Genomic DNA, 25,393 nt, shown 5'->3' with positions numbered 1-25,393 from the left:
TAAAAACAGTAAAAGAAGAAGATTTTTATACCATTACAAAAATATTCCTCATGCCATCTTTTGTAGGTAATATGGAACTATAATCAAGGAGGATTTATGCACACATTACTCTTTGTTGGCAATGTGATGTTTTGAGGAGAAAGAGAAAGAAGAAACCAAATATAGGTAGAAGAAGAAAAATAAACAAAAAATTACACATCCTTACAATGATAGAGAAAATATATAAGGCATAAAATTGCATTTACTAAATACAAAATGAATAGTGTGTATATCATATAGTTGTGGGAGAGGGAATCTAAATACTTTTCATGAAGCACTGACAATGGGAGCTCAAGTAGGTTTATTAAGTGTAATAAAGGAAGGAATGTGGGAGAGGAAATTAGAGGGTGGGAATGATAGTGGTAGCATTTCAAAATCCTTTGTCACTTGTGGCAAAGGGTGATTTGGTGATGCTAGACAAGGAACAATATGATACACAATACACTTTCCTAATGTCTTCACCAAGGCTTCACATCTTCACCTTGCTCAACAACCCTAAGTTGAGATATAATGAATTTATGGACATGACAAGTTCTTGCATTTCTTTATTCTAATGATAATGTAGAAGTCTCCTATGTGGAACCTCTTCTATGTCATGGGGACCTCATTGCTATATGAGATTTCAACTCCTTTTGGAAGATGAGAATCTTAAAGAACAACAATAACATCTTGAGCACATCCTTTTAAAGAGGACAGTTGAGGGTCCAGTAATCATGAACTTCTTATGATATGGTGGGAAGTGTGAGGTTTCATAACTTGCCCCTATAGAAAAGTAAGTTAGGTGAAGGTTAGAACACTCACTATATTATGTTGGAGATGCTTATGCGTTCTAGTTGTAGATTTAGTTTTTAAAGCATTTAATAAATGATTCACGACTATTTGATTGAGGGATTTATAATCTTATCGATTAAATGTCTTGAAAAGTGAATGACATAGACTCTTCTTTGTCTCCCCTCCCCCACATTTTGCCCCACCCCACTACATCCCCCCCAAAAAGAAGAAAATGTGTATTTAATATAATAATAGTAATCAAGCTATAAGTAGAGGAGGCTCTTCTTTTTAAAGACATAAAAATTGGTATACTTCTTATTTGTAAATAATAAAAAATCAACAAGTCTATATACAAAGAAGGAAAGTAGAGTATGCACATTGGTTTTAAAATCTTTTTAAAGTCGTCATTGCCATTTACATTCACTTTTCATCGAAGTTATAGTAAAAATAAAAAATGGTAATCATAAAAGGCATTTGAATGCCACAAAAATTTGTTTTGATAAAACCTTATTATATTCTATTTGAATTGCTAGGAATCTTTGCCTAAGTTTCCTTATATCATGTACTTGTGGATAGTGTTTGTTGATTTTTGTGTTGTTTGGTCGGCATAACATTGATAATATTTCTAATAGTAGATTTTATTTATTTGGACTTGTACATTGTAGCGTGTCACTAGACATGAATGATGGGGTGTACCCACTCACTGCCGATGATTGATCCATCAAACCATGGAACATCAATGCCAACGTTGTGTGTGTTTTCTCTAAGGTTTAGTATTTCCCAAGCTTTATGACTTTATTACTTGTGTCTTCCTTAATGTTGGTTTGAATGAAGATTTATACTTTTTCCTACTGCCACTCTTAGACGTGGAAATCTTTTTCATTATATATATATCCATTTTACATCTAAAATAAAAATACTAATTAATATTATATCTATTTCACAATACATAAAAATTAAACAACCAACAAATAATCAAGTTTAAATTACATCACTTGTTTCATGTATTTGTAGTTAGAAAAAAGTTAGAGCGCCTTGAACGTGTATTTCTCCAGCCAAGAAGGAAAACATAAAAAATCAAATAGCCGTTGAGAGTGTTCGAGAGAATAACATAACCGAAATTCAAACGTGGAGCTGGCAAAAGCATTTCAAGTGATGATATAAATGAACAATTCAATCTCATTCTGTTATTGACAATGGTTTTTTCTATTGTTTTTCCCTTGCCTGCTAGTGGTTTGTTCTGTTTTCTTGTTCTTTTTTTCTCTGAATCTTTTTGTCAGCGTTCTATCTGTTCAATTTATTTAGGGTTTGTTTTGTTTTGATTTTTTAAGGGTTTGTTTTGTTTCAGTTTTCTTGTAATAGTTTGTTCTGTTTTCTTGTTCTTTCTTTCTCTGTATTTTTTTTGTCAGCGTTCTGTCTGTTCACTTTTTAAGGGTTTGTTTTCTTTTCATTTTTTTTTTAAAGGTGGTATACAGTGTGCACACTGGTCTGTCAATGTTATTTATCTACTACTTTTTCTATTTTTTGGGTATTACATTTTTTTTAAGCAGATATAGAGGCAGAACAGGTGAAATGGCAATTGAGGGCAAAATTCTTTTTCCAGGTAATTCGATTATCTTTATTCTTTATTATAGGTATTAATGGATTGTTTGTCTTACTAAAATGAATAGAATCATGGTGGAGGCAAAATTCTTTTTCCAAACAATTCTTCATATAAATTATCTTTATTATAAGAACTAATGACTTGTTTGTCTTGCTAGGGTAAAGAAGAATAGATTAATTAATATGGATGGTTGATTGAACCCCTTAAATTTGACCACTTCAGAGGCTATTCTTGTCTTAATCTTCCACATTTGTACATGATTTTTTGATTTAATTTGTTTTCATTTCTAATAGATTGCAGCAAAATGCTAAAATACAAATGGTAGTTTTCTTGGTTTTCTTTATTCTTTTTAATTCTTTTGGGTTGAGATTCATGAGATGCAGAGAATTAGAGATGGGAAGTTCATTATGATCACAAATACGCATGGGCATTTCTGTTTTTTTAGGACTTCTCTTTCAGTCAGGATTCTAAGGTGAACCCAGCTATAAACAATTTACATTGTTGCCTTCTAGCTTTCTGATTTCTGATTTCTATTTTTGGTTTTTTTGGCTTTACATTTTTGTAGTAGCAGATAAAGAGGCACAGCAGGTGAAGAGGCAGAGAAAAGGAAGAGGCAAGAAAAGGAAATGGCAATTGAATGAGGGAGAAAAACATTTTCAGGTAATTCTTTGTAAGGTTATCTTTATTTTAAGAATTAATGGGTTTTTTGCCTTGCTAAAATGAATTAGAATCATGAATAAGGAAGTAGTAATTGAATGGAGGCAAAATTCTTCTTCCAAATAATTCTTCATATAAAATATCTATTTTATTAAAACTAATGAATTGTTTGCCTTGCTAGGATAAAGAGGAATCATAGATTGTTTGTCTTGTTTGATTTACAGGTGAGTTTTTTTAATTGTTTTTCCCTTTCCTGTTAATAGTTTATTCTGTTTTCTCGTTCTTTCTTTTATTGTAGTTTGAACATACTGTTCTTTTTTTTCAATAATTGATTGAAGCACAGGATATAAAGGGTATAGGAGGTCATCCTCATTGTCGTAAGCATTTGTCTTTTACCATTGGAGGAATTGAAGGAGACAGTCCCTAGGGTGAATTAAAGTATTTTTCTTATATCATTGATATGTAGGGATTGCATTGTACAAACCAATGCTTATCACATTAAAATCTAGGTTATGGTCAGATTGCTGGATTTGTATTTTTCTGCTGTTGGGTTGTAATTGTTCCAAATTTAGGCTTCTTGATGGTCTTCTTGTTCAGCTTCATAAATAAATTGTGCCTCAGATGGTGGTTATTTAGTTTTTATGAAAAAAAATAGATTAAAAGTTGGGTTTACAGTTCAAGTCAGTACTAACTTTTAAGCTGTTGAACAATCTTGTAATGAAGAAGAGTATGGTTAGATGGAACTTCTCCAAAGGTTTATTAGTGATCTTTTGAGGTTGACTGATTCAGTTTTCATGTTTGGGCACTGTTGTTTTATTTTGAGTTGCTGTCAGGTTTTCTAACATTGGTTTTTCATTGTCAATTTCTCATGTCATAATTTCCTTGAAGCATTTTGCCTTTCTTGGGTATTTTATCTTTTAGATTTTTTGTAGGGTTTCACAAAAATTCTTCTTGAGGTAGTGTTGTCACGAAGGATTATGCCCTGAATGCTTAAGCTCGAAAGCTCAGCAACCCTGTGCAATATGGGATCATCTCTAAGGCTGTGGGTTGCTTATGACAGAGATAAACCTCCAGATTATGGGCTGGCTCCCTTAAGATACCTGCTATAACTACTAAAATAAAACTTGCTTGGGAAAAGGGGAGAAAGATTGCTTGAAAACTTAAACTACTACTAATAGGAGGTGATGCACCAAAACTTAGGTCTGAAACTACTAATTTTGACTTACAATCTGGCCCAACAAAAGCATAAACCTTCTCACAACTCGATTAAGATCACAGAGTACAATAGTGTTTCATATGAATGTCTTCTTTTTCAAAGTTTACTTGAAAGAAACTAGGTTTCACAACTCTAACTTGATTGAGGAAAACACAGCATATAACCTGTACTACTTATGAAATTTCTTGTTTCAGCATTACAAGAATGAGGCAAATTAAAGGATTTATGAGAAAATCACAGTAAGAAAAGCAGATCATTCATTGACAATAGGAAAACAAGAACAACTTTGAAGGAACCATTGCCTTTTTATTGAATTTGAAAGAAGTCTTTTGCTACTACAAAATGAAAAAACTCTGAAATTTGAAAGAAATCTGCTGAGTTACAATGCTTTTACTGCTGTGTATGTAAGCATAAAAGAAAGAACTAGAAGAGAAAATGAAGAAGTATGAAGACTTATAGAAGAGAAGCAGCATCCTTGACTAACTGAAAGAAGAGATTGAGATGAACTCAAACTGGGAACTACTTGATGAACTTTGAACTAGTACTCTTCATCCTTGAAATCTCCTCCAACTTGCATGATATAGTTCTCTTGGGTCGAATTTGATCTAAAGGCATGTGGAACAGGGCTTAAAACTGCTCTGAATTTAGTATTTGTGGGCCCAAAACTTCCCCTACTCATGTGCAATCCATATGGGGTTCTTAACTGACCATGAACTGCTGTAGTTGCCCTCAAAAACCCTTTTTACCTTTCTTGGATTAATGCATGAACTGAAAACTCTACCTCTTTATGCTTAAGAATTTGTAGTTGGTCTTGAAGTTTGCTTTCTCTTATACTTAGGTGAAGGAGAAGTTAAAGAATAACAGATTGATGTATGATAGGAGGACTTGTTTTGAGCTTAAAGCTTGAGTACCCTCTTTATCAGGCGTAGGATATCTCAATCGTTGCCTTTTGTTTTGCATTGTTTATCATTATTTCCTGATTGGGACACTTCATGATAACCTGCACACTTGGATAGGTTCACAGATGCTTCACCAAATCTTGTTCTGCATGTATCTAAAACTGTACAGTGTTCTTGATATCTGAATTTGCTTTGACTGCTCTTAGAACCTCAGACTTGATTTTGATAAGGATTGCAAAATATCATTTGTGCTCTGTATTTTGTTCACTGCATTTTTCTGTCCTTGGGACTATGACTATCATTTGGTGTTCATTGTAGGGGATTGAAGATGCTCATGTCCTTGGGATTTTCAGCTTGAGTACTGATGTGTCATGGTTATACCTCTCCTGTATCTGAACTCTCCCTTTAAGTCTTTCATTCTTAGACGGGATTGCAACTCCTTCCTTAACCTCTCATCTGACTTGTTATCTTGACAATACATTCTCAATCTTGTGAAACCATGCCAATCCCTTGTTTGTTTAGGTGCCCAATGTCCTGAAAATAATAAAAGATCTGATGACTCTTTGTACCTCATTTATTCACTGCCTATCCTTCCATCATATCTTCGCATCAAGTATCACCTGTGACAGGGTTATATGCCTTTTCAAGCTTTTTGCTTTGGACTGTGACCTTTGATCTATAAACTGCTCTTAGGTCATTGACCTTTACACTGTCTTCCTTTTACCACTGTTATTGTGGTGATCTTGGGTTGTAACTTTCTTATGATGCTTTGATTAATGACAAAACCTCACTGCCCCTTTATTCTAGAAGCTTTGTATTGTATCATCTCTGATCTGATTGTCTTCCACTTGTTCTTGACCATGAATGCTTATTGTTTCTTGGCACTACGACTGTCCTTTAATTTGTAGTGTCCTATTACAAAGTTCTTTCACTGTATCCTGTGACTGCAACTTTATGCAGTCATTTGTTTCATGGCATTGCTCTGTCATGACTGCAATCTTCTATCCTGACAGCGATAAGATTACTGTGATCAGTCCTTCTCTGTCACCGTTCTTTATAGACTGCATTCTGAGTTCTAGGTCTCTGTCCTTGCTGATCTTAGAAGGAAATAGGCTATCCTCTCTTATCTCTGCACATTTTTGTGACTTTTCTTCATTCACTGTGGTTGTTCTATTATCTCATTTTTATATCTTGCTTGGATCTGATCATTGTTTCATGGTTTTTATATAACAGTGATAAAGAGCCTTCTTTATTATCTCATTGATGTTTGAGCTATGATTGACCTTATGATAGTGGGGTGTCCTTGAATTGTGAATGCCTTGCTCCTTAGTATCCCACTAACATCTGGCCTGCAAAAAACTTTGTAAGCTGTGGTTCACCCATCTTTGATATCCTTGATGTTTGGTAATCCTCATAAGCTTTCTCTTTCATTCATTACATCCTCTAAGAACAGTCATTGATATTGCAGCACTTGTATTGTCTAGGCATTTGACTGAACTTTCTTTTCCTTGATTGTCATTACATTCTTTGATGAGATTGTGTTTTACCCTTAGATCACATTACCTTGGTTTTATGATTGTGGCTGCTCACCTTTTCTTACCCACTACCATCACTGTGAAGGATTGAATGTTTTGATGTTTACTGTCATTTCTACTGCTGGATGACTGCTTTTTTGGGACTGCAAGATCTAGGGCTGCTACAGGTACCTTGACTGCTCCTTAGTCTGACAGTGACTGTCACAAAACCTTGTAGATTGCTGTAACTCTGTCCTATCTTGGGTTCCTTATGTAGGACTCTGTTTGTGCACTTTTTTCATGATATGCATTGTTTCTGCTCTTGGCCATTTTAAACCTGCCTTTGGTCTATCACTGACATTGAAATATAACCATCATAACCTGCAGGCTGCCCTGAGGTAACTGCTTGTTTTATTTGATCTTACTGTCCTTAATGACTGTGCTAATTATGTCTCAGAATCATTATTTTCTGCTATAAGGCTTTCACTTCACAGCCACCTACCTCCCATGGTATCCAATTTGTAGTCAAGGCATCGTTTTACTCTTAACAACTTAAAAAGATTTTAACAATATTAATGAACCTTGACTGTCATATCATACTTTTCTAGGTCTAGGATTTCTTCTTCATGTTCACAGTCACAAGACCCTTTTGACTATCATTACTGCTGTGACTGTCCTTTTTAACTTTCATGCTTTTCCTTTAGACATGATTGTAAGAACATCTAATGCATGACAATACAAGATCTATTCTTTTTTCAAAGTAGGGTTTTGAACCCCTACCTTCTAACGTGGATCCTTGCATGGGTTGAACTGGCAAAATCTGAACTTTACTATGCACTTCCACGCGTGAACCTTTGCATGGGTTAGATAACTTCTCTTTGATGATGCTGCAGAGGTGTAGAATGGTTTGCATGGGAGAAAACTCAAGTTTATTGCAGCTTATTTCACAGAAAGCTTCAAATCCACAATGAAGAACAAGATGAAAGAAAAGCTCAAATGTAAATCTTGAAGAAAACCCTAACACAATAACGTGGAGATAATGGTTTTCTTTTTTCTTTTAGCTCTTGATTTCCTCCAAAAAGAACTTTCCCTTGACTCCATGAAACGTGGGATGATTTCACTTGTAGAAACTTTGAAAGCTTTGACTTAACAAGAGAAGAAAATAAACGCTTTAAAACTTAACCATATTAAACCAAAGGCATTTTATTTGGGTAATTCGACGACTCCTATCATTTAAAACCCCTCTGAAATTGACTACCAGGACCTAGGATTCTGTGTGGGACTACTTTTGACCTGAAGGGCAAAAAAAAGGCAACAGGTAGTTTTAGAATTTTAGTGGCTGGGTTCTTTTTTAATTGAGGGCTGAATGATGGAAGGTTGGAAGGTTTAAAATCATGTACAGATTTGAGAGTTTGTCTATTTTCAGAAGCTCTAAAGTCATGCATAGATCTGAGATGTTGCCTATTTTCAGAAGGTTTGGTAGTTCAGCAGACAAGGATTTTGTTGTTTCAGTAGTCTTTCATGTTACTTTTTAGTATTTTACAACAAGTGATAAGCACAGCATGTAGGCTTGTACAAGGTCATTTGGTGTTTAAATCTATTATTGATAGCAGCTTTAACATACTCCACTTGTTTATAGGATCTTGGTGATTAGCTTTTATTGTTGCTAGGCTGCTACTTTAAGGTGTAAGATAATACATTTCTATCTATTTTAGTAATTGTACAATTTTGAAAGTAAAGATTGATTTGTTTAACCCATGCTTGATAGGGTAATCAAAGTTTCCATTTGAAGTCCTGTTGGTTTGCCTTCATAAACCTCGTTGTTTAATGATTGTTTCATTTCTTTTTTCTGGCATTCCATTGCTTTCTCCATATTCTTTGACTGGTCATGAATTTAGGTTTGCATGGTTTCATTTGGCCTTGTGTGGCTTCAAAAGGTTATGAAGTCATATGGCTTTTATATGGTCTGCATCATGTGTGCAAGGTTTTCTTCTCAGTTTGAGTTTGTGGTTGTTTGCAATGGTATCCAGTTGTTGGAAGGAATATTTTTCATCTTTTTGATACTATTCTATTACTAATAGATTTCTGCTTGATATCTACACAATGCAAAAAATGAAACGAACCAAAATTTGGAAGCAAGTTTGAGAATTATCAAAAGAAAATCTGAAAATTTGGATCAAAGATGGTCTGAAAATCTGGAAAACAAATTTCAAGAAATCAAAAACAGTAAAATTCTTTACTGATGCCTCTGGTACACAAAATAACCAAGCTCACAGGCAAGTCATCCCTAATTCTCAATTCAAATCAATCTTTGGTGTTTTAAGCACTTGTCCAGCTAGTCTGCATAGCTAAGAAAGATAATTTATTGAACTTTCATGGTTTAGGAAGCTTGATTATGATATGCGATATGCTGAATCCTCAATTGTGCCTGAAAAAGTACACGCTGAAGCTGTAATAGTCTAGAAAGAACATGTAGCACAATTTGTTGAATTGGCTGAAGACTGTCAATCTTGTAAACAATAGCTTCAAAGTTTGAAGTGCATCAGAAATTTGGATTCATGGAGGGAATTACAGAGCTCCAAATCTGTTCCACTTAAGCAAATAAGGCTAGTGCCTCTCTTGTAATTTGCAGAGAAACTTTAGTAATAAATTTGTATTTCACTTCAGATCTGGCCATTCAGCTTTCTTGCAAATCTTTGTAGGTTAAGCCCCTGAAAGTGCTGCAAGTGTGATTTCAATGTTACCAACATTGGGGCCATGATTTTCAAGCTCAATAAAGTAGTTGTATATGCTTCCTTTTTCTCATGTAGACATAGTCTTTGAATTGGGGTACTGTTATCACAAAAGCTTGCACCCTTGCTGAGCTATCAACTCAGCAACCTTGTGAAACATGGAAACAACCTCAAAGTGTGGGACCTTGTGCAAGGGGGTTGAATCTTTGGAGAAGGCCGGCTTCCTTCTCAATCCAGGTGCAGGTTTTGAACCAACTCAACACTTCAAAACTTACTTCTAAGCCTATCCTAACAACTTGCAGAGGAAAAGGGAAGAGAGAAATGCTTAAAATCTGAGTTACCGGTTCTTGCCAAAAATGGTTGGGTCTTGGTCTTGGTTCATGCTCGGTCCTGGTCCGAGCCTAGTTCGACCTGGGTCCCACCCGGGTCTTGCCCAGGTGGTTGGGCAGGACCCGGGTGGGACCCAGGTCGAACTAGGGAGGACCCGGGTAAACCCAAGCCTCGTGGGTTCCCAAAAACGGGGCCCATGGGTTAGAAAACAAAGAAAAACAATTAAAAAACAAATTTTTTAATCTTATTTTAACATTTTGAAACTTGAATCAGTTGAAACTTGAAACTTGAATATTATCTTTTTTGCAAATTATGAATATGATATTACATTTATGATTTATGATATATCAATATCAGAATATTTATTGGCATTGGCAATTATGGATTTATGATTTATGATTTATCTGTTATCATTTATATGGGAAAGTTACATTGTATGTTTGAACTGTGAACATATATAATTTTGATGTTTGAAGTTTGAACATATATATATATATATATTTAAAAAAAAATTAAAAAATATATATATATGTACGGACGAACCCGTACTTGTACCCCCCCCCCCCATTTTTTTTTTGCCGAATCCGCGAATCCGTACCCGAATCCGAACCTGAATCCGAATCGGAACCGGTAACTTAGCTTAAAATGAAAGGAGGTGATGCACCAAGATAAGAGATTGTTTCTCTCCCTACCCGAAATGACACAGAATCAACTGAAATACCTAGGAGATGCACAAACTTCAGTTGTATGAATGACCCCAATGCATGTATGGAGGTTAGAATTCGTTGAATGCCAAGAGGTATGGAGGTTAGAATTCATTATAAGGCCAATGGACAAACTTACAGTTGCAAAAAATGTAAGATAAATACAAGAGAAGTGAAAGAGCATAGAATAGCTCAAGCCAACAGGGAGAGAACCCTTTACAATGAGGCTTAACAACTTTTATATAGAAAACTGGTTACAAGAATGATCATGACCCTTGTGTGTGCAAGAAAATGTCAGTTTGGGAGTGCAGGGAAGTGCATGCACCTGACTTTCTGTACATGCAAGCAACCTAGCCATACCCCAAAAATGCAACCCTGAGAAGGGTGGATTGACTGACATTCCAAAGTCAGAGCATGCAGACATGACATAAGTAACCTCGACAAGCATGGCCCTGTACCTCTCTTGATGGAAATCCTGCCAAAATCATTAAATGCACCCCTGTAGCTCCACAAAAGAAGGTGCACAAGTCACCAAAGTCGTTGGAGCATTTAAAGCTTTGAGTGTTGATCATGCCATCCAGAAGTGTTGCAAGTTGGAAGGAAGTTTGAGGACTTCGGAAACTCGGGTTCCCGAAGTGGGGAAGACAAGGAAAGAACTTCGGAACCTTGAGGTTCTGGAGTTTTGGGAAGGAGAAAGGAGAGACAACAAAGAACTTCAGAGAGAAGGCAAGGAAAGGAAAAGGCAAGACCTAGCAAAGGAACTTCGGAACCTCGGGGTTTTGGAGTTTCGGGAAGGGAAAGAGAGAACTTCGTAACCTCGGAGTTCCGGAGAAAAGAAAGGGAAGGCCAAGGAAGGAACTTCGGAACTTCGGGGTTCCAGAGTTCTGGGGAAGGGAAGAAGAAGAGGAGGGAACTTCGGAACCTCGGGGTTCTGGAGAAGAAAAGAAGAGAAGGCAAAGAGAAGGAACCTCCATACAAGACAACACTTCACACTTCATAATTCCATTGCTTTTCTCTTTGATCAACTGGGGCAGCGCTAGTCCATGGAACATATCTCTGATCGGTTCTTACTGATGGACCAAGGGTGTCATAAAATGACAACATGTACATGTAGCATTTATTTGGACATTGACTCGTGTACTTTTTGCCCCCCTTTGTGATGCCCCATTCCTAAGGAATTGCCCAACAAGAAACCACCAAACTTCAACAATAATTTTTTGTTAATCTCCTGTTTGTAGAGATCATTACTAAGGTCTGGATCTTTGTCAACAATTTCATATATTGATCTACTTGCACCCTTGGTCATGGATATTGTGGCAAATTTTCAAATTTGAATAACCACCTGCTTTTATCTTCTACATAATTGATAAAGCTCAATACATGTCAAAAACAATGCCCTTAATAGAATCTCTAGATGTCTGAGCTCATGGGTTTCGCCACAAAACATTAAGTTCCTATAATTACTGCCTTCAACTTTTTACAGAAAGCTCAATATTCTGAAAACAATGCTCTCTAATAGAATCTCTAGTTGTCTGAGTTCATGGGTTTTGCACAAAATATCAAGTTCCTATAACCATGTTCTTCGATCTTCTGTACAAAGCTCAATATATTCCGAGAACAGTGCTCTCTAATAGAATCTCTAATCATCTGAAAACAATGTGACTGCTAGGGGTTTTCCCACAAATCCAAGAAAGTGGGCTTACCAATGAAATCTAAAATACGAAATCCTGAATCTGGAAAATTCTCAAATCAAAATATGAAATTTCTGCAAACAGAGAATGATAAGAAATTCTAAAAAAACAAGTTCGTAGAAACATGAAAGTATGAATTTGTTCTACTGTGATAATCAAACAAAACAACACTAAGGTCCACCCTATTCAAAAGAAAAATTAATCTTTGGTGTAGTAATTAGTTGTTCAGCTGGGTCACATAATTTTGGAAGAAAGGTTTTTCTTAATCTTATTATATCCTCCTAGAATAAGCTTATTTCTTTGTTAATATTCAATATTCTATCTTGCTAAGAATTCTCTGAGTGAAATGTATTGGGCTCACCGCAAAAAAAATTTAGACAACAGAAACATGTATGTAACCTTTGATGTTCATTTCTGACTATGTTGTTATATTATGGCTCCCTAATTTGAGGCTTTAACCAAGTTGCCGCTTGCATTGGTGAGTAATAACTGGCTTGAAGGTCAGATTATTGTGTATGAAGTGTCAATATGCCACACACAAAAGCATAGTAATAAATGCACATAGGTGACCCAAAGAACTGACCTGAAGGCCATATATAGAGAGAAAAAAGATCTTGTAAACTTTAATAATAATAATAGCTAGAAATCAAAACATTTGATACAGTCGTGTTAGCCCCAATTTGAACTTGTCAAAATTTAAACTTTTGGTGTCAAACTCCTCATATTGATAAGCTCATGGTCAAAAAAAGTTATAAATGAGGGTTTTCATGTCAACAAGTACAATGTATTGGCCTTCTCACCTACTTGTCAAAGTAATCTAAATTATCGATCGGTATTATCAAAGCAAGCGAAAAGTTCGATGAGACATTGTTTGTAGAAGCTATCAGCAAGTTTTTGCACTTTACTTAAACGCCGATAAGAGCTATGAAGGGGCATTGAAATTTCATTGAAGTTGACGAAACACTGACAAGGTGATGCAAATCGGTGTTTTGTCCAAGAAATACAAGTCACTAAAAGGGGAACGTTATGTTGCATTTAATATCTTCATCGATAATTTTAGCATCATCGGCAAGTTGGCCAAGTTTTTAAAGATGCAGAGGTATTCAATCTCGAGGCATTATCGGTTTGAAAGACGCTGATGCATTCTCATTTATTAAAGAATTAGTTATTCTATAGTGGCAAGTTGTGAAACAAAATACTGATGGAGTTGTTGGGAATCAGCATGTTTGTATTATTAAAGAAGAAGCCGATATGTAAGTTAGTTATTATAACTGACTTATTACAAATGCATTTGAAGCTCTCAAATGGGAAAAGCATGTAATACAAAGCAAATTTAAGCTAACACCATTGTTAGTTAAAACAAACTAAATCACACCAATCTCTACGGTCATGGAAGACATGCATGCGCAGTGTGCAAGAAGAGACTTGAGGCTCTTGAATTGTTTGGTAGAATACCTCAAAGAAATGTCATTTCACAGTGCAATGATCAAGAGAGTCACAGAAAATCGATTTGTTGACAAGGCTTTTCATACTTTCAAGAAAATGCAGTTCGCAGGCTTATAACTGAATTGCTAACATCCTTCTTGCTCATGCCAAAATGTGAGTTTTGGAGCATAGAATAGACACCCATCAAAGCATCACGTGAACTATTTGACATAGTGCCTCAAAGAGCCCGTGTTCATCAAAGATTAAAGAATGAAACATAATGATTGCAGTAGAAACAAGAGATTTGAGACAACATATGGACGTCCAGTTAGAGCACAAGGAAAGAATGTAAACGTTTGACATAAGTAGTTAACACAAAAGTGGCACGCTACAAATGCAACATAGGAGATTTGAATATGGATGTCCATTAACGTAGCCAAGAAACTTTCAAGCAAAGCTCCAAGACCCATACAAATTCCTTTCATGTCAACGCCATGGTATCAAAGATTAAAGAATGAAACATAATGATTGCAGTAGAAACAAGAGATTTGAGACAACATATGGACGTCCAGTTAGAGCACAAGGAAAGAATGTAAACGTTTGACATAAGTAGTTAACACAAAAGTGGCACGCTACAAATGCAACATAGGAGATTTGAATATGGATGTCCATTAACGTAGCCAAGAAACTTTCAAGCAAAGCTCCAAGACCCATACAAATTCCTTTCATGTCAACGCCATGGTATCTTGATCGTATAGCAGCGCATTGCCCGATTGAGGCAAGATACATTCAAAATTTGGAATCATAGCAACACACCAAGTTGTTTGACATATTGGCTCAAAGAGATATCATCACAAGGAATGGAGCGACATGATTACAAGATCAAGCTCAAAGTTGCTAGAAGCTACAATTAAGTGGAAGTTGTGACATCTAAGAGTATTCAAGAGGTTGTGTTGGTGAGCTCAATTTGAAGCATGATCAGATCCATAACTTTAATGATAAGAAAAGATGACTAAATCTCATTAAGGAATCGGTCCCGAAGGTGTAGATGTTTCAGTATGTAGCTACACTTCGCAGTGTAAGCAGAGAGTTGATGCTGAAATGGTTACAAAGACAAAAGATGTAGATGAAGATATGGAGGTCATCTCAACGAAATTGACATCAAGTTCTTTCTTCAAAGTAAATAGGTTTCAAATTGATGTCACTTTATTGTAATTAAAGTTAGCCTTTTGAATTTAGCTTTGTGAAAGTTAGGTAAATCCTAACTTATCTTCAAAAAGGTAGTTATTCTAAGCATTGACTTAGGTAGTTATCCCAAGTGATTAAGTTAGGTAGTTATTTTAAGTGCTCAACTCAGGTAGTTACTTTAAGTAACTATTATTTCAAAATGAGTTAGTTATTTCAAGTTGTTACACTTAAAGTGAGTTAGTTATTCTAGGTAGTTACCTTAGGTGGTTACTAACCTCACCTATATATACCTCATTGAAATTCAATCAAGGGGTTCCCCTTTTTCGCAAAGCATTGTATGAAGGACTCAAATAGTACTATTCAAGCAAGAAAGCAATAGAGAAATGTTTTTGATGTGTGTTCAGTTCATCTCAAGTGTTATTGTTAATATTCTTATGTCCTATCAATGATAACCATTTGCTATCCTTTAACATTGCATGTGAAGAAGATTATTATTTCAAGTTTTGGTAGCTTAACTTGGATGTGTGGAATTTAAAAATTGATAAGTTTATATCTTATTTCTCTATCAGTTTTGATTATACATGTTGTTCTTTAAATCTTAGAAAATCCATATACCCCCATCATATGAGGGAGCTGGCTCAAACGCAGAGAGGAATTGCTATTGTTCTGCAATTCTTCAACTGTTGTGAACATTTTGTTGCTGATCACAGGGCGAAACAGGGTTCTTCAAGAAGATTACTTAAAGCAACAAATCTGTTTACCAACAAGTCGTAAGGATGGATTTCACTGAATTAGAATCTTTAAAGCAGTGAACTAGAAATCAAAGTACCAATGCAATGCTTACATAGCTCATTGTTTACAAGCCATGCTGCCAGTTTTGGTTTGGATCTTGATTTGGGTTTGCAGATTTGGTTCATAGATCCAGCTAAAACATTTAAAAAGCATATATATATATATATATATATATATGTATGTATATTTGCAGCCTACGAGAAGGAATTTTAGAAACAACATACATGTTTCTTATTACTTTTTATTACAAATATTATTATACAATATAATATATATTGATTGATTGATAACATGAAAATTTTTAGTTTGGCAAGAGTCAATTGAGGCCACAAATGGGGGACCTCATCCCTGGCATAAATGCATTTCATTAACACTAATAGTCCAAACCTGTGAGCTTAGTAGCTGGGTAGAGGCACAAAGTCCGCAAGCACACCGGCCCAAGGTTTTGATGCATGAAGTCACCAACATGAATGCGAACAGCTTCAACTTGAATGTTCAAATCTGGAAGCACAGTGGATCAGTGAGGGCACAATGCCAATGATCACAATGGCCCAGCAGGGTTTCAAATGTTGGTAGCTACAACGACAATGCCACGATTCAACAATTGCACTATGCCATGAACGACTATAATATTGTAAATATTGAATATAATAATATATGAATATAATATTTTAACAAAAAAATTTAGTATTAATATTTGTGGTTGCCTAACGCATCGAAATGGATTGTAAATCTGGTTTGTTCTGGACCTGGATCTGGCTGGACAAGCCACGGATCTGGTGACATAGTTTATAACTTATAAGCACTAGTTTCTTGTCATAAATATGCAAAACTCTCTTCTTCCTCACGGGCCCTGTCTGTGCAGATGAGAAAGTGAAGAGAGAAATAAATCATATTGGTGTCAACTAATGACACAAAGTAGGTCAGTGGGACTCAAAGAGTACATTCAATTACAATAGACAAACACCAGGGCAAATGAGACCCTAGATTATGAAAAGTAAATAAATAATCTATATGTATTAGTCATTTTTGTCTGATTTGTTGGTCAAAGACAGCAGGTTGGGCAACAGGTTTTAGCAAATTCAAAATAGCAATAAATTTTCTAGGTTCCAAATATTAGGGGATTTTTATAATCGGTTATAACAACAATCACCTAATATAGATGTACTAGAGTAAATGATACCATAGATTATGAAAAGAATATTAACATTGCTATATTATTATTAATTTTTTTCTTGTTGGCTGGCTGACAGCAACAGGTTGTTCAACAGGCAATGTAAATATTAATAAATTAATTACTAATGAGGCTTCAAATATGATGGAATATATATGTCAATAATTACAACAAAACTGGTCAGCATGTCATAGACATGATGATGAATTCATTATGTTCCAAATGCTATAGGATTTATATGTTAATTTAACAATGGTACCCTAAAACATGTCAGATGTGATATCATAATTCAAATAATGAGATTATTATATTTTATTCTGTAATGCTTTGCATGCTTATGGATGCAAGATTGCTGTTGATATAAGCAGTTTATAACACCCAAGGATCTCATACAGCATTCATTTATTCATGAATGTAATCTAAGTGAAGATAAATTCTTTGCAAGATCTTGTTGAAGCAAGCATCTAGGATTTGTTAAAGAAAAATCAATCCAGTGTTATCGAAGCAACTGAAGTATAGTGTTTCCTTGCAGGATGTTGCATCAAAGCTAATGTCATTTTCACAACAAGGACCTCGTGCAGTTTGCATCCTTTCAGCAAATGGTGCCATTTCTAATGTGACACTTCGTCAACCTGCAACTTCTGGTGGCACTTTGACATATTATGCTATTAATTTGTACTTCTTTATTCTTTCCGTTCATTATAATCAAGAAGAAAATATTCGCTCCAAGTAATATAGATCTACTAGCTCATGTTTTGGTAGGTTCTTTTCTTATTTCAAAAGGAAGAGGAAGACAAAGGAAATGACAATTGAATGAGGGCAAAATCCTTTTTCAATGCGATTCTTTATATTGGTTATCTTTATTATAAAATGAATGGGTTGTTTGCCTTGCTAAACTGAATAGGAATCACAGATAAGGAAGTAGCAGTAAAATGGAGGCAAAATTCTTCTTCCAAACAATTCTTCATATAAATTATTTTTTTTATAAGAACTAACAAATTGTTTGCCTTGCTAGGATACTCAATAATCATAGATTGTTTACATATGGATGGCTGATTCAACATTTCAGATTTGACCACTTCAGAGGCCATTTTCTCTTAATCTTTCAATTTTTACACCATGTTTTAATTTGATTTGTTTTCATTTTTAATAGATTGACTAATATTGTTTATTTTTATGTTTTTGCAGCAAAATGCTGGTAGATAAATGGTGGTTTTCATTTTTCTGTTTATTCCTTTTGGTCAAGATTCTAATGTAGTCATGAGATGTAGAGAAATAGAGATGAGAAGTTCGTTATGATCACAAGTACCTGCTCTAGAAGGAAGATAGATTTCCAAAACAGCCAACCCTGTGTTTGAATTCTTTCATGCCTAGGCTCTATAAACTCTGGTGGATCTAACAGATGTCTACAGACCAAATTATGCATCGAAAAATGAAGAATTAAAGTAGACTTACATGTGGGCACTTCTGTTATTTCAGGACTTATCTTTCAGTAAAAATATCTCCTCTTGATAATTTCGTCAGGATTCTAAGGTAAACCCAGCTATTAAACAACTTACATTGTTGCCTTCAATTTAAACAGATTTGTCTACCCCCCATCTTTTTCACATGGATTTAAGAAGGGAGGGTTTGTTGGACTTCTACTTCTGTGCAGGTTCATCTCAGCAGTTCACTGACTTCATAGGATGCTCAGCTGCAATGCCCTATTGGACTTTTGATATTGCCCTGGTCTGCAATTTTTTGTACTGAGTGAAGGCAAAATTCCTTTTCCACCTTGTACTTCTTATAAGTTGTTTATCTTGCTAGGACGAATAAGAATCTTGGATTTGACCACTTTAGATGTCATTTTCTCTTTATCTTTCAGTTTTTACACAATCCAAAGAGGCCATGTTTTAATTTGGTTTATTTTCATTTCTAATAGATTTGCTCATGTTTATTTTTATGTTCTTGGAGAAAAATGCTGGTAGCTAGATGCAGAGCAGGTGACGAGGGAGAGAAGAGGAAGAGGCAAGAAACAAAATGGCAATTAAATGAGGGGAAAATTCTTTTTTCAGGTAATTCTTTGTATAGATTATATTTATTTATAAGAATTAATGAGTTGTGTGCCTTGTTAAAATGAATAGGAATCACAAATAAGGAAGCAGCAATTGAATGGAGGTAAAATTCTTCAAAATAATTGTTCATATAAATTATCTTTATTATAAGAACTAATGAATTGTTTGTCTCTTGCTAGGATAAAGAGGAATCATAGATTGTTTGCCTTGTTTGACTTACATGTGGGTTTTTTAAATTGGTTTTCCCTCCTATTAATTGTTTATTCTGTTTTCTTGATCTTTCTTTCATTTTTTTTTTCTCAATGCTCTGTTTGTTCAATTTTTTTTCAAGAGTTTGTTTTGTTTTGATTTTTTTAAGAATTTTTCTTTTTCTTGCAAAGGTTGTATACAGTGTGCACACTGGTCTGTCCATGTTATTCATTTATTATTTGTTCTAGTCTCTTTTTTTCGGTATTAAATTTTTTTGGTAGCAGATAAAGAGACAGAGTTGGTGAAGAGGCACAGTAGAGGAAAAGGCAGAGAAAAGGAAACGACAATTGAATGAGGGCAAAATTCTTTTTATTATAAGAATTAATGGGTTGTTTGCCTTGTTAAAATGAATAGGAATCACAGATAAGGAAGCAGCAATCAAATGGAGGCAAAATTTTTCTTCCAAACAATTTTTCGTACAAATTATCTTTATTGTAAGAACTAATGAAATCTTTATTATACTAATCACAGATAAAGAGGAATAATAGAATCTAACAAAGTTCATTTTTCTCTTAATCTTTTAGTTTTTACACAATCCAAGGAGGCTATGTTTTAATTTGGTTTATTTTCATTTCTAATAGATTTTCTCATGTTTATTTTTATGTTCTTAGAGAAAAATGCTGATAGGTAAATAGTGGGTTGAGCAAAGGACTGATGAAGTGAGATTTCAATGCAGTCATGAGATTTGAATACAGGGGTAGATAAGTGGACCGGGGAAGAGATCACATAACCACTGCTCTGGCAGGTAAGTGGAAAGGACGGTTATAGTATTGATTATTTTACATCTGAGAATAAAGTTGAAAATAATGGGATACGGTTTACAGATTTGTGTAGAATAGAGAATGAAATCCTAATTTCTAACTTGGAGATGTTTAGAATGTTTTGAAAATTTATTAGGTGGGTGTCATTGTATTATTCAGGAAAACAGTTTGCAGGCTGACTGATTAATATTCCTCCAAAAATATTAAGAAACCAAATATGATAAGAAAAAGACTTATTTTTTATTTTCTATAACTGAGTATTCAGACTTGTCAAAATGTTTTCTAGCTTTCTGATTTCTAGTATTCATTTTCTAGATGGATTATAGATTATTGATGTTATCTATTTTACTATCTACATAACTTACATTATTTTTAAATCTAACTTTGATATTTGCTGCAATTTAGTAGACTAATTTATGACTAAATTGGTATGACAGGGTGGAGGGTTTACACACAACCCTAACAGACAGTGCAAGCTCACAACCTTTCCGGTGGGAGTGACATTGATCAATTTCTTTAGTAAAATTTTGGTCAAGCATATTGATCTAACATCATTGTAATATCTACAAATATAATGTTTAATAAAAAAAGTTTATCAGAAGGGGCTAACAACCCCTTCTAAAGACTGAAGGGAATAGCTAGTGGCCATGGTTATTCCTCAAGGTCACGACAACTTAAAGAATGGTTGATAGGCCAAAACCATTCTTTAAGGTCTCCACCTCATTTTATTTTCATTTTCATTTGGGAATTTGTTAATTTTAATCTCAACACAAGTTACAAATGATGATTTTGAAAATAAATTTATCATTTATAAATCGCAAGACAAATCCCTTTATAAATGTTCTATGAATAATTGCTAAAACAGTTCACAAAGAATAATCATAAATTACTCTTATTAAAACATAATTTACTCACTTTATGAATACAATTCACATTAGATAATCATGCCCCCAATTTTTAAAAAAATGCATTTAAATAGATTTGTATGGCCCCCATCTTTTTCACATGGATTTAAGAAGGGAGGGTTTGTTGGATTTCTTTGCAGGTTCGTCTCAGCAGTTCACTGACCTCATAGGATGTTCAGCTGCAATGCCCTATTGGACTTTTGGTATTGTCCTGATCTGCAATTTTTTGTATTGAGTGAAGGCAAAATTCCTTTTCCACTTAATACTCCATATAAGTTGTTTGTCTTGCTAGGACGAATAAGAATATCGGATTTGACCACTTTAGATGTCATTTTCTCTTAAATCTTTAAGTTTTTATACAATCCAAAGAGGCCATGTTTTGACTTGCTCATGTTTATTTTTATGTTCTCGGAGAAAAATGTTGGTAGCTAGATGTGGCGAGGGAGAGAAGAGGAAAAGGCAAGAAAAGGAAATGGCAATGGAAATTCTTTTTTTTTTTAGGCTATTTTTCGTATAAATTATCTTTATTTTAAGAATTAATGGGCTGTTTGCCTTGCTAAAATGAATAGGAATTACAGATAAGGAAGCAGCAATCAAATGGAGGTAAAATTCTTCTTCAAAATAATTCTTCTTATAAATTATCTTTATTATAAAAACTAATGAATTGTGTGTCTTGCTAGGATAAAGAGGAATCATAGATTTTTTGCCTTATTTGATTTACACATGTGGTTTTTTTTATTGTTTTCCGCTTTTCTCTTAATGGTTTATTCTGTTTTCTTGTTTTTCTTTCATTATAATTTTTTTTTGTGTTCTTAGAGTTTTTTAAGAGTTTGTTTTGTTTTGATTTTTTTTTTAATTTTCTTTTTTTTCTAAAGGTTGTATACAGTGTGCACACTGGTCTGTCCACGTTATTCATTTATTATTTGTTCTTGTCTCTTTTTTTGGTATTTTTTTTTTGTGGTAGCGAATAAAGAGGCAGAGTTGTTGAAGAGGCAGTGTAGAGGAAGAGAGAGAAAAGAAATGAGGGTGAAATTCTTTTTTTCAGGTAATCCTTCATATTGGTTATTTTTATTATAAGAGTTAATGAGTTGTTTGCCTTGCTAAAATGAACAAGGAAGCTGCAATTTCCTTTCTAATCCACATCAATTATCTCAAGTACATGGGCAGGTATTAATTATTTTATATTTGAGAATAAAGTTGAAGATTATCCCAGCTGTAAACTCTTTATACAACTGACATTGCTACCTTTAATTTAAAGGTAGATTTTGTATGGCTCCCATTCTTTTTGCATAGTTCTATTGTTTGACAATAATGGGATGGGGTTTTGCTCGTCTTCTTATTTTTTACAGGCTTGTCTTGATCAACAGTTCATTGACCTTAGGATGCCCAGCTACAATTCAGCATGCTCAGCTACAATGTTTTCAGACCCCTCAAAAGGTTTTCTAGCTGTCTGATTTCTAGATAGATTATTTACATTATCTATTTTACTATCTACATAACTTATATTATTTTAAAATATAATGTTGATATTTGCTACATTATAGTAGACTGATTTATGGTTAAATTGGTATGACAGGGTGGAGGGTTGCCAGCAAGAGATTGAGATATTAATCATTTCTTTAATAAAATTATGGCCAAGCATATTGGTCAAGCATTGTAACATGCACAAATATTATGTTTAATAAAAAAAATTTATCCGAAGGAGCTAACAACCCCTTCCAAAGACTGATGGGAATAGCCAGTGGCCATGGCTATTCCTTAAGGTCGTGTGTTTATCCGATAGCTTAAAGAATGGTTGAGAGGCCAATACCATTCTTTTAAAGCATCTTTTATTTTCTTTGCATTTTTATTTAATGTTTATTTTTATTTAAGGTTTCATTAATTTTAATCTCAACACAAAAGTTACAAAAGATGATTCTGAAAATAAATTTCTCATTTATAGATTACAACTCAAATCCCTTCTAAATGTTTTTATGAATCATTTCTAAAACAGTTCACCAAAAAAAATCATAAATTGCCCTTATTAAAACATAATTTGCTCACTTTATGAATACAATTCACACTACATAACCATGCCCCCAAATATTTAAAAAAAAATGCATTTTAACTTGTCACATAATTAACATTGTTGTAAATGTTTTAAAACGATTCATAATAGATGATAATAAATCACACTTACAAAAATATAATTTAAAAATGTGTCATGAATTCATTTTACAAATACAATTAAAGGTATATAAATAATTTTTTTATAAATAAAATAAAATGCATGTGTTTTATTGTGTTGTTTTGTGTGTTGTGTTGTATTGTGTGGTGTTGTGTTTTGTGGTGTTTTGTTTGTGTTGTTTTGTGTGGTGTTGTGTTGTTTTGTGGTTGTCTTAGGTCCCTTAGGGGAGGCCATGCAAGCTTCCATCTTCACGTGGTTGGCCTTGTTAGTAGGGAATGTTTGAATAAATATTCTTGAAGATAAGGGAAGCTTATGTGTAAATATTTTCATTTAAAATAAATAATTTTTAATACATCGAAGATAGTACATATTCCATGTATGGTGAATTTAAATATATTTTAATTATTCATTATATTTTAACATAATAATCGTCTTTATGATTGGAAATAATGATAATAATTTCCTTTACAGTTTGAAATTTTGTTTATAACTTCAATAAGAGGCAACAAATTATTTTAAATACTAAATAGTTAGTGTGTTTGATTTTCATAATATTGATAAGAATGCTAATCTTTGGATTTAGTTCAACCTCTCCATTGTATAATCTTATGAAATGGAGGTGTTTAGAGGAATTATGAAATTATAAGCTCATCAAGTTATTAATGATACTAGATTTCCACAATCCAAAATATTAATCAATGCTGAATATTTGGATTAGATGTGTTTTAATTTTGTTAAGACTTTTGGAACTTGCAATTTTTTTTGTTTTGTGTTACCCTCAAGAATAATAACATTTTCTAATAGCAAAGAATCGCGAAGAATATATGCACCACCACTCAACAACCAAACAAAACAAACACTTAGTAGTTCATGTATTATTTAAATAACTAGAAATATTGCAGAATAACATTGAAAATTACCTCTTTCAATTCCCTTATTGAACCGCACAATGTGCATCCAGTTTGGGTTCGACTTTCGAATCTTCCTCTCCACTTTTGGGAACAAACTTGCTATGAGGCCATTGGCAACTCTATTGGTTGATTCTCAATGGTTGATGATGCTATGACTTCTATGGGTCACTCCACCTTTGCTCACATCTTTGTGGATATTGACGTTTCCCCACCCCTCCTCGGGGATGTGGTCCTCCTTATGGTTGGGGATAGGCCTTGGACTCAACCATTGGATTTTGAGGGCCTCCCCTTTCGCTGCAGAAAATGTTTCGCCATGGGTCATTTGGTGTCAGACTGATCCCTCCCGTGTCACAAGGGGGTGGCTACTTGGTGGAAGGATGCCACCTTGGATCACTTGACTATTTATGCTATTGACTCAGTTGATGAGCCGCCCTCCGTTGATGCTGTTGCTGCTAATGCTACTGCTGATCGTGATGATTCAACTCCTATGGCTCCTGTTTTGGAGTCAACTCCTGGTGCCTCTGACTTGTAGATCCTCTCTACACCTACTGCTTCTGCTCCTAATGACACTCCTCTGTAGCAACCTATTGTTGATTTGCAATAGCCCCTTGCTATTTTGCAGCAACCAACTGCTGCCTTGGAACTACACTCTCTTGAATTTACTGATGGTACCCATGGGGTGACCTTACCGCTTGACCACTCTCTTGATGGTCCCAATGATAGTATCGCCTGGATTGTTGTTTGTCGCAGGTGGAAGGGGAAGTCTTCCCCGCCCCCCCAACCCCCCCTTGTCAAGGCCAGGGTGTCCCTATCCATCCTTGATTGGGTTTGGGTTGTTGATTATTTGTAAGGTTTTTGTTGTTGTAATTGCGTTGTTGATAGTCTTTGACTATGTTAAAGGGCCGACTCCCTAGTCAACACTGCTTTTTAATCAAAAACATTGAAAAGTTGATAGAATATTGACATATTAGCAATAATATCCTCTTATATTTTAGTCTCCTTTGAGCTCATAATATTTTCTAATCCTTATTCTCTTTTAAGATTGACTCTTTAGTCTTGTAAACTCCCCCTAACTACTCAAGTTACTACCCCCTTAAACAAACTTGACGAAAAGCAAGTGAAGACAAGTCAAAACAAACTAGTGAATCAAAATTGAAAAATAGTAATCTAAAAGTCATAAAATGATTGAACAACCAATCAACCAATTCAACAAGAGAGGAGATCGTTATAGATTAAATGCTTTGCATTATTTGATACACCTATCCTCCATAATCTCAAGCTTTATTTTCTATTATTCACTTCCATACTTCATTTCCTACATTTTATATTCCCCATGCTACCTCCCCGATTTTGACCTCCAAACTACCCTTACATTGCTTCCTTTTATAACCTTAATAGTTGTTACTTCTAATATCCAACATAACACCAATGTTCTCTCTCATGCATCTATTCTCCCTCCAATATCTGCCAACCCATTGCCAATCATGTTCTCTCTTTAATTTTCATTTCTATTAGCTATCCCACCATCAACAATATTATTAAGTGGCATAATAAAATGCAAAATAGGGTAGGTACTTTATCTCCAAGCACTAAATAGGGCATACAAGTGAG

At 34.5% G+C, this 25,393-nt stretch overlaps 1 long non-coding RNA gene across 7 annotated transcripts; it reads left to right on the top strand.

Annotated features, from left to right (window-relative positions):
- Window positions 1-1,880: 1,880 nt before the first annotated feature.
- On the top strand, window positions 1,881-22,408 carry LOC131061020 (uncharacterized). Of its 7 annotated transcripts, none has more exons than XR_009110476.1 (9): window positions 2,474-2,885; window positions 2,979-3,073; window positions 3,252-3,294; window positions 17,268-18,268; window positions 18,390-19,472; window positions 19,715-19,783; window positions 20,237-21,749; window positions 22,054-22,141; window positions 22,281-22,408. It is a non-coding gene; the product is annotated as an uncharacterized LOC131061020 (long non-coding RNA). The 7 variants fall into 7 exon arrangements; XR_009110477.1 differs by having other exon boundaries at window positions 18,390-19,783; window positions 20,237-20,290; window positions 20,845-21,749; XR_009110472.1 differs by having other exon boundaries at window positions 18,390-19,783; window positions 20,237-20,907; window positions 21,119-21,749.
- The last annotated feature ends 2,985 nt before the right edge of the window (window positions 22,409-25,393 follow it).

This window comes from Cryptomeria japonica, chromosome 9, assembly GCF_030272615.1.
Source record: "Cryptomeria japonica chromosome 9, Sugi_1.0, whole genome shotgun sequence".
NCBI classification, from domain to species: domain Eukaryota; kingdom Viridiplantae; phylum Streptophyta; class Pinopsida; order Cupressales; family Cupressaceae; genus Cryptomeria; species Cryptomeria japonica.
This window is presented reverse-complemented; position numbering and strand designations above follow the sequence as displayed.